The sequence below is a fragment of the Triticum aestivum genome, chromosome 4D (genome assembly GCF_018294505.1).
Source record: "Triticum aestivum cultivar Chinese Spring chromosome 4D, IWGSC CS RefSeq v2.1, whole genome shotgun sequence".
Lineage (NCBI taxonomy): Eukaryota > Viridiplantae > Streptophyta > Magnoliopsida > Poales > Poaceae > Triticum > Triticum aestivum.
The window spans coordinates 314,579,318-314,594,421 of NC_057805.1; positions in this window are offsets into that span (position 1 = coordinate 314,579,318).

The window sequence follows — 15,104 nt, forward strand, 5'->3', positions numbered from 1 at the left end:
TTTTGAGTTACTACTCTTAGCAACTGAACTAGTATCAAATACTGAGGGGTTGCTATAAACACTAGTAAAGTACACATCAATAACATGTATATCAAATATACCTATGTTCACTTTGCCATCCTTCTTATCCGCCAATTACTTGGGGTAGTTCCGCTTCCAGTGACCAGTCCCTTTGCAGTAGAAGCACTTAGTCTCAGGCTTAGGTCCAGACTTGGGTTTCTTCACTTGAGCAGCAACTTGCTTGCCGTTCTTCTTGAAGTTTCCCTTCTTCCCTTTGCCCCTTTTCTTGAAACTAGTGGTCTCGTCAACCATCAACACTTGATGTTTTTCTTGATTTCTACCTTCGCCGATTTTAGCATCGCGAAGAGCATGGGAATTGTTTTTCGTCATCCCTTGCACATTATAGTTCATCACGAAGTTCTAGTAACTTGGTGATAGTGAGTAGAGAACTTTGTCAATTACTATCTTATCTGGAAGATTAACTCCCACTTGATTCAAGCAATTGTAGTACCCAGACAATCTGAGCACATGCTCACTGATTGAGCTATTCTCCTCCATCTTTTAGGCAAAGTACTGTCAAAGGTCTCATACCTCTCGACACGGGCATGAGTCTGAAATACTAATTTCAACTCTTGGAACATCTCATATGCTCCATGGCGATTCAAAAACGTCTTTGAAGCCCCGATTCTAAGCCGCAAAGCATGGTGCACTAAACTATCAAGTAGTCATCATATTGAGCTAGCCAAACGTTCATAACGTCTGCATCTGCTCCTGCAATAGGTCTGTCACCTAGCGGTGCATCAAGGACATAATTCTTCTGTGCAGCAATGAGGATAATCCTCAGATCATGGATCCAATCCGCATCATTGCTACTAACATTTTTCAACTTAGTTTTCTCTAGGAACATATCAAAAAATAAAACAGGGGAGCTAAACGCGAGCTATTGATCTACAACATAGATATGCTAATACTACCAGGACTAAGTTCATGATAAATTAAAGTTCAATTAATCATATTACTTAAGAACTCCCACTTAGATAGACATCCCTCTAATCATCTAAGTGATCACGTGATCCAAATCAACTAAACCATAACCGATCATCACGTGAAATGGAGTAGTTTTCAATGGTGAACATCACTATGTTGATCATATCTTCTATGATTCACGCTCGACCTTTTGGTCTTAGTGTTCCGAGGCCATATCTGCATATGCTAGGCTCGTCAAGTTTAACCTGAGTATTCCGCGTGTGCAAAACTGCCTTGCACCCGTTGTAGATGGACGTAGAGCTTATCACACCCGATCATCACGTGGTGTCTGGGCACGACGAACTTTGGCAACGGTGCATACTCAAGGAGAACACTTTTATCTTGAAATTTAGTGAGAGATCATCTTATAATGCTACCGCCGAACTAAGCAAAATAAGATGTATAAAAGATAAACATCACATGCAATCATAATATGTGACATGATATGGCCATCATCATCTTGTGCCTTTGATCTCCATCTCCAAAGCATCGTCATGATCTCCATCGTCACCGGCATGACACCATGATCCCCATCATCTTGATCTATATCAATGTGTCGTCACATGGTCGTCTCGCCAACTATTGCTCTTGCAATTATTGCTATCGCATAGCGATAAAGTAAAGCAATTATTTGGCGCTTGCATCTTATGCAATAGAGAGACAACCATAAGGCTTTTGCCAGTTGCCGATAACTTCAACAAAACATGATCATCTCATACAACAACTTATATCTTCATCATGTCTTGACCATATCACATCACAACATGCCTTGCAAAAACAAGTTAGACGTCCTCTACTTTGTTGTTGCAAGTTTTACGTGGCTGCTACGGGCTGAGCAAGAACCGTTCTTACCTACGCATCAAAACCACAACGATAGTTCATAAAGTTAGTGATGTTTTAACCTTCTCAAGGACCGGGTATAGCCACACTCGGTTCAACTAAAGTTGGATAAACTGACACCCGCTAGTCACCTGTGTGCATAGCACGGCGGTAAAACTAGTCTCGTGTAAGCGTACGCGTAATGTCAGTCCAGGCCGCTTCATCCAACAATACCGCCGAACCAAAGTATGACATGCTGGTAAGCAGTATGACTTGTATCGCCCACAACTCACTTGTGTTCTACTCGTGCATATGACATCTACGCATAAAACCAGGCTCGGATGCCACTGTTGGGGAACGTAGTAATTTCAAAAAAAAAATCCTACGCACACGCAAGATCATGGTGATGCATAGCAACGAGAGGGGAGAGTGTTGTCCACGTACCCTCGTAGACCGAAAGCGGAAGCGTTAGCACAACGCGGTTGATGTAGTCGTACGTCTTCATGATCCGACCGATCAAGTACCGAACGCACGGCACCTCCGAGTTCAGCACACGTTCAGCCCGATGACGTCCCTCGAACTCCGATCCAGCCGAGTGTTGAGGGAGAGTTTCGTCAGCACGACGACATGGTGACGATGATGATGTTCTACCGACGCAGGGCTTCGCCTAAGCACCGCTATAGTATTATCGAGGTGGACTTTGGTGGAGGGGGGCACCGCACACGGCTAAAAGATCAATCGATCAATTGTTGTATCTCCAAGGGGTGCCCCCCTCCCCGTATATAAAGGAGTGGAGGAGGGGGAGGGCCGGCCCTCTCTATGGCGCGTCCTAGGAGGAGTCCTACTCCCACCGGGAGTAGGATTCCCCCCCCCCCTTCCAAGTAGTAGGAGTAGGAGTCAAGGAAAGGGGAGAGAGAAGAGAAGGAAGGAGGGGGCGCAGGCCCTCCCCCAAGTCCAATTCGGACTAGGCCTTGGGGGGGCGCCCAGCCTCTCCTCTCTCTTTCCCCTAAAGCCCAATAAGGCCCATATACTCCCCGGCGAATTCCCGTAACTCTCCGGTACTCCGAAAAATACCCGAATCACTCGGAACCTTTCCGATGTCCGAATATAGTCGTCCAATATATCGATCTTTACATCTCGACTATTTCGAGACTCCTCGTCATGTCCCTGATCTCATCCGGGACTCCGAACTACCTTCGGTACATCAAAACACATAAACTCATAATATAACCGTCATTGAACTTTAAGCGTGCGGACCCTACGGGTTCGAGAACAATGTAGACATGACCGAGACACATCTCCGGTCAATAACCAATAGCGGAACCTGGATGCTCATATTGGCTCCCACATATTCTACGAAGATCTTTATCGGTCAGACCGCATAACAACATGCGTTGTTCCCTTTGTCATCGGTATGTTACTTGCCCGAGATTCGATCGTCGGTATCTCAATACCTAGTTCAATCTCGTTACCGGCAAGTCTCTTTACTCGTTCCGTAATACATCATCCCGCAACTAACTCATTAGTTACAATGCTTGCAAGGCTTATAGTGATGTGCATTACTGAGTGGGCCCAGAGATACCTCTCCGACAATCGGAGTGACAAATCCTAATCTCGAAATACGCCAACCCAACAAGTACCTTCGGAGACACCTGTAGAGCACCTTTATAATCACCTAGTTACGTTGTGACGTTTGGTAGCACACAAAGTGTTCCTCCGGTAAACGGGAGTTGCATAATCTCATAGTCATAGGAACATGTATAAGTCATGAAGAAAGCAATAGCAGAATACTAAACGATCAAGTGCTAAGCTAACGGAATGGGTCAAGTCAATCACATCATTCTCCTAATGATGTGATCCCGTTAATCAAATGACAATTCATGTCTATGGCTAGGAAACATAACCATCTTTGATTAACGAGCTAGTCAAGTAGAGGCATACTAGTGACACTCTGTTTGTCTATGTTCACACAAGTATTATGTTTCCGGTTAATACAATTCTAGCATGAATGATAAACATTTATCATGAAATAAGGAAATAAATAATAACCTTATTATTGCCTCTAGGGCATATTTCCTTCATTTACCTCTACCACCTTAGGCAATGGTGGTGTATTAAGCCCATGTATTTCTTCAATAGGAGGTAAATTTTTAACATCCTCAGCTTTAATACCTTTTTCCTTCATAGATTTCTTTGCCTATTGCATATCTTCAGGGCTGAGATATAATATACCCCTCTTCTTCGGAGTGGGTTTAGGCGGTGGTTCAGGAAGAGTCCAATCATCATAATTTTTCAATATGTTATTCAATAATTCTTCAGCTTGTCCAACAGTTCTTTCCCTGAAAACACAACCAGCACAACTATCTAGGAAGTCCCTAGAAGCATCGGTTAGTCCATTATAGAAGATATCAAGTATTTCATTTTTCTTAAGAGGATGATCAGGCAAAGCCTCCCCCAAGCTTGTGGGAGACTCTCTTCTTTAGTTTGAACAAAGTTAAATATTTCCTGTAAAGCAGCTTGTTTCTTATGAGCAGGAAAATATTTTTTCAGAGAAGTAATAAATCATATCCTGGGGACTACGCACACAACCAGGAGCAAGAGTATTGTACCAAGCTTTAGAACCACCCTTTAATGAGAAAGGAAATAATTTGAGAATAAAGTAATAGCGAGTTTTCTCATCATGAGTAAAAAGGGTGGCTATGTCATTCAACTTAGTAAGATGTGCCACAACAGTTCCAGTTTCATAACCATGGAAAGGATCAGATTCAACCAAAGTAATTAACTTTGGGTCGACAGAGAATTCATAATCCTTATCATGAATAAAGATAGGTGAAGTAGCAAATTTAGGATCACATTTCATTCTAGCATTCAGAGATTTTTCTTTATACTTGTGTAATAATTTCTCTAGATCATCCCTATCATTACAAGCAAGAATATCTCTAGTTGTTTCTTCACTCATAACATAACCTTCAGGTACCTTAGGAAATTCATATCTAGGAGGGCTAGTTCTAGCAGGTGTTTCAGGAGTTTCAGTTTCAAGCTCATCATCAGATTCAACAACATCATGTTGTATTACTCTAGCAATTTGTTCATCAAGAAATTCACCAAGTGGCACATCATCATTATCAAGCAAAGTACTAGCATCATCATAAGTATCATTCATAGTAGAAGTAGCATCATCAATAACTTGTGACATATCAGAAATAATAGCATGTGGTGGTGTTGCAAGTTTACTCATAACAGAAGGTGAATCTAAAGCAGAACTGGATGGCAGTTTCTTACCTCCCCTCGTACTTGAGGGAAATATCTTAGTCTTAGGATCCTTCAGATTCTTCATAGTGATAATATGATAATAATTCCAAGTGACTCAACAAATATAGCTATGCTCCCCGGCAACGGCGCCAGAAAAAGGTCTTGATAACCCACAAGTATAGGGGATCGCAACAGTTTTTGAGGGTAGAGTATTCAACCCAAATTTATAGATTCGACACAAGGGGAGCCAAAAAATATTTGAAGGTATTAGCAACTGAGTTGTCAATTCAACCACACCTAGAGATTAATTATCTGCAACAAAGTGATCAGTAGCAAAGTAGTTTGATAGTTTTGATAGTAGTGACAGCAGCAATAGTAACAGTAACAGTGATCGCAGTAATTTTGTAGCAAGTGTAACAGTGATGATAGCAGTAGTAACTTAGCAGAAACAATATGGAAAAGTTCGTAGACATTGGATCGGTGACTTGTTGGATGATATTCATCATGTGACAGTTATAACCTAGGGCGATACGGCACTAGCTCCAGTTCATCGATATAATGTAGGCATGTATTCCGTAAATAGTCATACGTGCTTTATTAAAAGAACTTGCATGACATATTTTGTCCTACCCTCCCGTGGCAGCGGGGTCCATATTGGAAACTAAGGGATATTAAGGCCTCCTTTTAATAGAGAACTGGAACAAAGCATTAACACATAGTGAATGCATGAACTCCTCAAACTACGGTCATCACCGAGAGTGGGCCCGGTTGTTGTCACTCCGGGGTTGTCGGATCATAACACATAGTAGGTGACTATAACTTGCAAGATCGGATCTAAAACATGGATATAATGATGAATTCATAAACGGTTCATATCTGAGTTCATGGCACCCGGGCCCAAAGTGACAAGCATTAAGCATAGCAAAGTCATAGCAACATCAATCTAAGAACATAGTTGATACTAGGGATCAGGCCCTAACAAAACTAACTCGATTACATGATGAATCTCATCCAACTCCTCACCGACCAGCGAGCTTACGAAGGAATTACTCACTCCCGGTGGGGAGCATCATGGAATTGGTGATGGAGATGGGTTGGTGATGACAAAGAACGAAGATCCCCCTCTCCGGAGCCCCAAACGGACTCCAGGTCTGCCCCCCCCCCCCAGGAAGAACAGGGCTTGGCGGCGGCTCCGTCTCGTGGATCACAATAATTCTTTCTCCCTGATTTTTTCTTCGAAAATAGGAATTTATAGTGTTAGGGTTGAGGTCCGCGGGGCCACCAGGTGGGTACAACCCACCTAGGCATGCTAGGAGGGGGGCGCCCTGGTGGGTTGTGCCCACCCAGGGGTCCCTCTCCGGTGGATCTTGGCTCCAGAAATTCACTTTTATTATATAAAAAATCCTCGCAAAGTTTCGTTCCATTCCGAGAACTTTTATTTCTGCACAAAAACAACACCATGGTAGTTCTGCTGAAAACTGTGTTAGTCCGGGGTTAGTTTCATTCAAATCATGCAAGTTAGAGTCCAAAACAAGAGGAAAAGCGTGAGAAAAAGTAGATACGTTGGAGACGTATCAATCAACATCCTCCCCTTTTTCATCATCATCTTCTTCCCCTTCATTGCCATTAACTTCCGCATCATTGTCTCCATCATCGTCTTTGTCCTCCTCCTCCTCCTCCTCTGATTCATCATATTCTTCTTTGTCATCCTCTTCTTTCTCCTCTTGTTCCTCCTCCTCCTCTGATTCATCTTCTTCTTCTTTGTTCTTCTCTTCTTTCTCCTCTACTTCTTCCTCATCCTCTGATTCATCCTCATTTGTGTCATCATCAACTTCAACATCTTGCGTTGTTTCCATTTCATCGTCCTCTTCTGACTCCTCTTCAGCAAACTCTTCTTCTTATTATTCTATAGATGAAACCCGTTTCTTTCTTTTTGGAACACGGCATGACCTGCTGGTTCCCATTGATGGCTGTTGTACATAGGGATCAATATCTGTTTCCTCCTCATCGATCTTGACAGCTGCTTCAATGAAGTTGCCCACCTGTTCAGTTACTCACTTGCACAGGTCATGAACCACTTTTGCAATATTTTCCTTTTTCTGCATCATTGCAAAAAAACATGTGGGGAAACACAAAAAGACCAGTAGTGCTTCAATTAGAAACATCTTTAAAATGTTGCAACTTGATGCACTCCTTTATGCAAAAAATTACCTGCGGATTGTGGGATAGTGGTACCTTGGATGCCACAAATGCTTCAACTTGCAAAAGACCACCAAAAAGTGGTGTCTACTATGTGCCTCTATACTCCTCTTTAAGCTGATCTAAAAAAAGAACAAGGTTATCAAACTGAATTGGCATTGGAAGAAAAAAAATGTTTATAACCCGTGCAACTACAAGCATTGTTGTGGCAACTGGAGTCTACATATGTGCAACTGCACAAAGCATAAAACTGTGCAAACCACATGACACAAAAAATGTTTCTGCGAACTTATGTCAACAACTGTGCAACCAGACAAGTAAAGTTGTGCAACTCAAACAGATGATGTGCCAATTGATATGAACATGTGTGCAGTTGCCAAACAAAAGGTAAAAATTGTGCAACTACAGGCATTGTTGTGCCAACTGATCACAACTTTTGTGCAACTACCAAAAAGCAAAAATTGTGGACCTACCAAGCATAAAGTGTCAAAAACTGATGTCAAACACATGTGCAACTAACAAGAAAGTAAAAGCTGAGCAGACATGAATAAACATAAAAGGCGTTGTTGAAAAAAAGTAAGAGAACTCACTTGTAATTTGCCGAATACACCAGGAGAGACCAAGTCCTTGATCACCTTGACAATTAGATTGCTATCCCATTCATTCGCTCGTATGCGCAATTTCTTACTGGGACATCGTGAACAAACGTATCAAGGTATAGGATCTGCCGCAGAACAAAAAAAGAAAAAAAAACTTTAGATATTAGGAGGAAATTTCAAAAACTATAACTGGAAAAAGAAGAAAAACACATGGAAGTACTGATTTTCACTCACCACCAAGTGATACAAGCAGCAACAAACAGTTTTCTTGTCCTGGCCCATGTTTCGAAAAGCTTCACTTATGTGTTATGATACAACTAGGCAGACATTTGTGTTCTTGAGCATTTGATGATCTAACACAAGTCCGTAGCACTTTGGCTTGAGCTTCAGGGCCGTTGTTGGTGCTAGAAAGGTACTGAATGCAACTGCAAGCCAGGCAATAAAGAATGTGTCATCAATTTTTCCCTTCATATCCTGAATCATCTTGCACCATGTACTGATCTTGGGATACGAATTTCCAGTTATGTTGAAAGTCTCTTTGAATCTCCTAGTTGCATCCTTATCAACTACATATCTGACTTTTTGACCCTTGTTTGGGAGATCGAATACCCTGTGCACACTGTCAGCATCGACACAGATCCTTCCCCTGCCTGGGAACACCATTTTAGAGCTTTCCGGCTTGTAGCACTGCTCCAGGTATTTCGTGAGATCCGCTGGAAGTGTCTCTGCTAGGTTCAAGATACCCCCAAACAACCTTCAACATAAATCATACTTCTGCAATGGGGATAGCGTGTTGTTGAACTTAGCAAACCGCCCTGGTGATGCCCTTATCCTGCCCGCTTGTGATGGTCGATCTGCATCTTCCCATGCATCCCCCTCAACTCCTTCACCGCTGCCCTGTTGATGAGAAGAAAAACATTGAACACAAAACAATTAGCCTGAAAAAAACTAGGGAAAATGGCTTGAATGAATATAGCAAAAAGGAGGGGCAACTGCTTAGTTAAAATTATATAAACAGGAAATGGATGATGCCAACTAATATGATGTTCTTGTGCAACTATGAAAGCTCGTGATGACAACTACAGACTACCAGTGTGCAAACTGCAAAATATTAAAATAGACTTGACCTGACAACTACAAGCTAGAGATTGTGCAACTACAAGCATGATATTGCAAAGAAAACAGCAACATAAAAAAAGTTTGCAAAATCGTTTAGAAGCTCATAAACCCAAAGATATACCCTCATACCTCAGCATCTGCTGCAGAAGATGAGGCAGCTCCTCCAGCAACTACTGCCTGCACACATGGTGGTAAAAACCACATGTAAAACATGGAGCATACCAACTGATACAAAATTATTCTGCAACTATAAAAGCAGAGCATGCCAACTCATGTCAAGTTCTTCTGGAAAAAACTCTTTTTAGAAAAATATGACTTATGATGTCAACTACAAGATGCTTATTGTGGAACTACAACAAATGGTGGTGCGAACAACTACATAATTCATGTGCAACTAAGTGAGAAAAACTCATATTCTAGGGTCTATTTACCTTAGAAGATGATGTAGCTCCCCTACAACTGCTGCAATTGACTAAATCTACTGATTATAGCTCAAATAGCTCTTCCAATACCTTGTGCAATTCTACAAGGTTATGCCTTGAAACGCTTATTTTTTTGTCCTCCACAATCTGGTTATTGAAAACTCTCAGTTGCTCATCATCCTGAACATAAAAGGAAGTATCACACAGCTATAAAGATAACAGCATCGTCCAAACTAGGAGGGCTTGTAGTTAGTACGTTTTCAGATCAGCAGGAGAGTGCAATCAACACTAGGAATAACATAATACTACTTTTGGGACTAAAATGGTGTAAATTTACATTTGGAAAAGGAACATAGAATTTATTTCCGAAGAGTTTCTGTATGCCATTGGACTTTGAAGGCTTCCGCCCTTGTAGTCCCTTACCAGCCTCTTCAAGGATGATGTCTGAAAAAATACAAATTTCAACCAAGTACAAATTTTTAGCCATTGCTATGGCAGTCCCACCATAAATGAAACCAACACTCCAAGACATTATTGCAAAGAAAAGTAGCTCACAGGAACAATGTAAATTCGACTGCAGAACATCATGCAACAAGGGAGAGAATGACCCAATTATGTTTTCTACCTACTTCGCTAAGGTAGACCATCTGTTAGGTTAACAATGAAAAGCATTGCCTATTTTGGAGGGTGCATTTAAATTGTGGTGGCTTCATAAAAGCACTTACATTATGCTAGTTTTTGACATATAAACTAACGGCAAGATTCTTCTGATAGTTGTGACAGCAATATTTTACTAGATTTGATAATTATTCTCTGAAACCAACTAGATTTGATAACAATTCTCTGCAACCAACTGTAGGTTTGTTAATCGTTCTCTGCAACTATCTACAGTTTAGTGCAGTGCAGTGCAGTACAGTAACAGCAACCTGCCACCAGGTAGTCTTTGTCAGACCTGTCTGGAGTTAGGCACCTGGTAAGGCCGGCCAACCTGGATCGGCTAAGACAAACATTGTTTCGACCAGGTCAGGCCAGGCCTTGCTTGCTAGCAGGCTTATAATGTTGCACTTACTGTCACCTTGATCTGGCACAGGGACTAAGCATATATGGGATAGCTTTTGCACTTTCTTCAAAAAAATAAAAATGATGTGAGGTCACGCAAGTAGCATACCAAGTGGTCAACTGCTAACTTATCCAGCTATATCAAACCTATCCCTTACTCTATGCTAATAATGTGGGATGAGCACAATGAACAGAGCCCATGGGAATATTTAGCAGGTTTGGTTAAGCAATGTATACATGCTAATAATGTGGGATGAGCACAATGAACAGAGCCCATGGGAATATTTAGTAGGTTTGGTTAAGCAATGTATACATGTTATCAATGCTAAAAGTTTCTTTCACTCCCAAGAGTCACCCATCACTGGTAATACAAAACAAATGAAGGAACGGCCAAATGAGGATACAAAAGAGCAAGGGAAAATAGCATGATACTTTTGCAGGTCTCTTCCGGTTGAAGACCTCATAGATGCAATAAACTAGGCATATACTTTGCCATAACTAATACCTAGATGGCTAAATGAGCACGAGAGACAATTAAAAAGCTAGATGGGAGAATGAGAATGTTTTCTCAATCAGTTGTAACAGAGAAAAACCACGAAACAAACACATATTCTTGAATAGATTAGCAAGAAATTACCAGTGGAGACAGGCGAGAGAGATTGTGAAACACCAGCTCAGGTTTGACTTTAATCCGTAGAGCTCATTCTTAGTTGTTCCAAGCAGATTTTTCCATGTTTAAAAGAAGAAGAAAAACTTCCTGTTGTGAATTTAAGTTCTAACATTTGTGCACATTGAGTTCTTCACGCATATGTTTCGAGAAAATGCAAAAACAAGATGTGTTCAGTACACACATTGCATCTTGTTTTGGGTATGAGCTAAATGGGTAAATAACTTTTTCATGTCCGTGTCCCTGTTAGCTGAGGAGAGGCAAAGACGGAGCAGACATCCACTGCATCGCCTTCTCTCCGGATTCAAAATGGTTGGTGGTCAGCAGCGACAAGGCAACCGTGCACGTGTTCAGCGTCAATGTCGATTTGCCAAGCCTGACACAGGAGGACAGCAATGGTCCTGGCGGTCTCCAAGCAGCCCCGGCGCTGTCGTCTCCAGCAGTAGCTACAGCCAACAAGAGGTCGTCGTTGTCGTTCGCTGGAGGTAATGTACTCGCATCTCACACGTGTGAGTCCAGGTTTATGAACTTGTGCAGCTTGTGGAACAAATGAAAACTGGCTTGTGCCTTCAGGTTTAGCACAGAGTTTATGTTGTTTCCTGCATATCTATGTGCACGAGGAACTGAAAGTTAACATCCAAATCCCGCAGGATTCTTGCCGGGCTATTTCAGTTCAGAATGGTCGTCGACTCAGATCCGCGTCCCTGAAGGCACCAAGTACTTGGTCGCGTTCGGCAGTCAGCCAAACACCGTCACCATCCTCGGCGTTAATGGACGGTTGGTCTACTACTTGAATTTGCCCTTGCTCTTTTGAGTTTATTTGCTCCGAACTGAAGTGCACTGTTCCAGTCGAGCTTATTTGTGACGCTTTTCGCCTGACATTTTGCGGTTGTGCTTTGTGTAGCTCGTACCGGTGCCGATTCGACCCGGAAAAAGGAGGCGTGGTGGACGTGCGGCACAAAGGGACGCCTTGTGAGAGTATGGAACAGGACGTGGAATGCATCAACTTAATGAATCCGAGCAAGAAAACATCTAATTCGAAGCCATCATATGGCAGCTAGCCTTGTTATCTTTGCTTTCTTCTTCATCTTCGTCTATCTTAGGGATGCAGATTTGGAACCTCGAGGGTATCCTTCGACCCTACTTATATAGTTCAACTAAATGAACTAACTTTTCAGAATTCACCTCACTTTTGAAAAATTAGTTCATTTGGTTGAACTAAAAAGGATCAGAGGGTACCCTTTAGGTTCCACATTTGCATCCCCAGTCTGTCTGAAGAGTAATAAATGCACTACTGTGTGCGGCCCTGCGCCATTTTGGAACGCTGCATGATTTTGTTTTTGTTCAATGCATTTTGTTACTGTTGTTTGGTGCGTACGCACGTCTGTTTGCTAGCAGCCGGTACTTGCACTCATGATCATGGTGACAACCTCCCCCACCCCGACTAATCTGGATCAGATCGACCACATCTCATAAGTATTCTGGGGTGCACTGTTAAACAAGGATGTGTTCTGGGACGAGAACCATGTAGAGGACGCGTCAAAAAAAAGAACCATGTAGAGGACACTCAGATTATGGTGGCGTATCATTGCCTTCTCTTCTTTTTTTGCGAGGGATCATTGCCTTCTCTTTGCATCAATTCAGGATGGGAATGGGCCGGGTCGGCCCGCCGGGTCACTGACCCGACCCAAAAATTCAAGGCCAATGGGTCACGTGGGTCGGTCTCAAACAAGATTTGGGTCAACAGGGCCGCCACCGAGTGACCCGTTGGGTCAGCGGGGCCGGCCCGCCTTATAGTCTTATAGCTCACAACAGCCACAGTCTTCATCCTGCCGACTTTGTCGTAGGAGCCAATTTTACAATGCAGTCAGTTGTATAATTTTCGGCGAACGCTCGCGTATATGAACAACAAAATTGTCTTGATATGTTTCATCAAAATGCGCATGTACAAAATCACAAGTAGATGGCTTAATTTTTTCCTATTACCATGTATTAAATATTTTATTAATTCTTACTCTAGTTAGATTTCATTAAAGCGTGTCTAATTTTAACATCTCATTTGTGCACAAGACAATGTAAATCAAAAATTTGGGTCGACCCGGAATGCCCATCGGGCCAACAAGGCCACTGACTATTTTTTATATGGGTCGACCCGTGGCTTCTCAAATTGGCCTTGGGGCCATGAGGGCCGGGTCCAAGGCCAGGGTCGGGTCGGCCCATTCCCATCCTGAGCATCAATCATCCATCTCTAAAAGAAAATGGCAGGTTGAGGGATAGAGAAGATCAAAAGATTGAAGACTTGGCAAAAGAGAGCTAACAATGATGACTGGTGAGAAACACATCCCCACTGTGCTTACTTCTGCTAATGACAAAATTTGTACTATTGCACATGATTGATTATAATATCAACCCTATTAAAAGAGTTGAGCAGGTCAGGGTGGACATGTGGGTTAAAAATAAATTTAATAAAAACTCAACCCCTATTAAGGAGGTGAGATCTGTGATTGAAACTAGGGAACGTACTACTCCCTCCATTTTTATATACAAGGCCACAAACTCAAATTACAGGTACCAACATAAAATTTAATGTCTGCTTTGAAAGTCAGCTTTTCTTTTCATTTACTGGGATCATTAATACCCCACACGCATGCAAGAAAACTGAGTGGAGGAAGTAGCAGACTGTCATTATGACTGCATGCATGCAACTATTAAACAGGTTGCTAGTACGAGAAAATATCATTAATTTTGCCTCGGTTACTGTTGGTGGCCTTGTATAGATGCAAAATGTATGTTTCATAATGGCCTTGTATATAAAAATGGAGGGAGTATTAAAAATTTGATTGGGGATGGGGAGGATAGTGATAATAATGATATAGAAGATGACAGTTGGGATCATCTTAAGCACTTATTTCCTTGTAAGAAAGGAAAAACAAAAGCAACTTAACAAATGCCTCGCTGGGATAAATCGTAAACAAGGAGATTCTCAGTTTTGGTCCAAACTGATTAAACATCAAGAACATTTCCTGTCTATATGCGGGTTTGTGGTGGAAATGGGCAAAATGTGAGATTTTGGAAGGACCGTTGGGTTAGGAATAAACCTCTTAAGGAAATTTCCTCGGGTTATGTGTTTTGAGAAAAATGGATCGGTTAGTGATCTGTTGGGTAGAGGGCTTGATTGTGTTCAATTTAGAAGAACACTTACGGTGATTCTCTGGAGCTCTGGAACCACATCAAATCTGTTTGTGACGTGGTGGTGTTAACAGATCAAAAAGATGTCACTAGGTGGACTTTGACAACAAAAATGAAATATATACTGTCAAATCATATTATAGATATCTGATTTAAAATGGGATAAAATATTCACATAAATTAATGAGGAAAATTAAAATGCCTCCCATAGCAAATGCTTTTCTCTGATTGGTGCTCTGAAATAGCATCCTTACCAAAGATAATCTGCTCAGGAGGGGATGTGGAGATAAAAGTTGCCCTTTCTGTGGGAGAGATGAGAGTATTAACCATCTTTTTTTTGTTGCTCGGTTGCTAAAATGCTTTGAAAATAATGGAATGTGCTTTTCACTTGCATAATATACCTGATAATGTTCAGGACTTACTAATGTGTGGCTTAAAGGCTTCAATAAAAATAATAGAAATATGGCAGTTACTAGCATGTCTGTAATATTTTGGACAATTTGGAAACTGATAAATGGTGTTATACTCCCTTCGTTCCTAAATATTTTATCTTTCTAGAGATTTCAACAAGTGACTGCATACGAAGAAAAATGAATGAATCTACACTCTAAAATATGTTTATATACATCCATATGTGGTAGTCCATTTGAAATTTAAAAAGACAAATATTTAGGAACGGAGGGAGTATTTGACAACAACAAGGTTACTGATCCTTGTGCTCCTATCAACCTGATGTTAAGTTGCTTCATTTTA